The 653-nt window shown below is 66.6% G+C and overlaps 1 protein-coding gene across 1 annotated transcript in view; it reads left to right on the top strand.

The window, feature by feature from the left end:
* The first annotated feature begins 6 nt into the window (after window positions 1-6).
* The window catches only part of IP6K3 (inositol hexakisphosphate kinase 3), a 24,644-nt gene continuing 23,997 nt past the window's right edge, over window positions 7-653 (top strand). The window contains exon 1 of the mRNA XM_010848620.1: window positions 7-188. The gene's annotated coding sequence lies outside the window, so the exon portion shown is untranslated. The remainder of the gene's footprint in view (window positions 189-653) is intronic.

Below are 653 nucleotides of genomic sequence, written 5' to 3'. Positions count from 1 at the left end.
GCGGGCTGACCTGAGTCTGGGCAGCCTGCTCTGCCAGTGCTATTATGGACGCTGACTTCTCCACACTGGGGCACTGGGAAGGGCCTTTGCCCAACACGCCAGCCGGCGGTCACTGACTGGGAAGACCGCTCTCCGCTGGACCCCTGTCTCCCGCACAGCCCCGCGGCCCCGCCCGGGGTGCAGCTCCGGTAAGTGCTGCCATGGGGAATAAGCGTGGGCAGGGAGGGCCCCTATGGTGCCAGGGCCAGGGCGAGGCCTGTTCACGCTGTGGGACTCAGGGGTGGACCCCCCGACTAGAGGGGCCCCAGTGTGTCCGTGTGCGTCTGTGTTGGGGGCATGGGGGCTGTTGGCACAGCTCAGCAGCATAGAAATTCTGTCCCTGGCTCCTCTCCGTTTGCCCTCCCCTCCCCCAGGAGTCACCCCCTCCGGCCCCCTCCTATGTTGTTCTGGAATCTGGGCTCCTGCGTGAAGGTGGCAGGGCTGGGCTTCAGGGACGCTGTGAGGGCAGGTTCAGGGGCTGGAGCCCTTGCTGGGTTTAACCCTTCACGCTGGGCAGCTGTCCCAGGAGCTTTGGGCAGCAAGGGCCCCGGGAACGGCACATCTCGTTCCAGCAGCCGGGAGGGGCCCCGGGACCGGATGACATCAGCACCTTC

Source organism: Bison bison, unplaced genomic scaffold (assembly GCF_000754665.1).
Source record: "Bison bison bison isolate TAMUID 2011002044 unplaced genomic scaffold, Bison_UMD1.0 scf7180017864270, whole genome shotgun sequence".
Classification (NCBI taxonomy): domain Eukaryota; kingdom Metazoa; phylum Chordata; class Mammalia; order Artiodactyla; family Bovidae; genus Bison; species Bison bison.
This window is presented reverse-complemented; position numbering and strand designations above follow the sequence as displayed.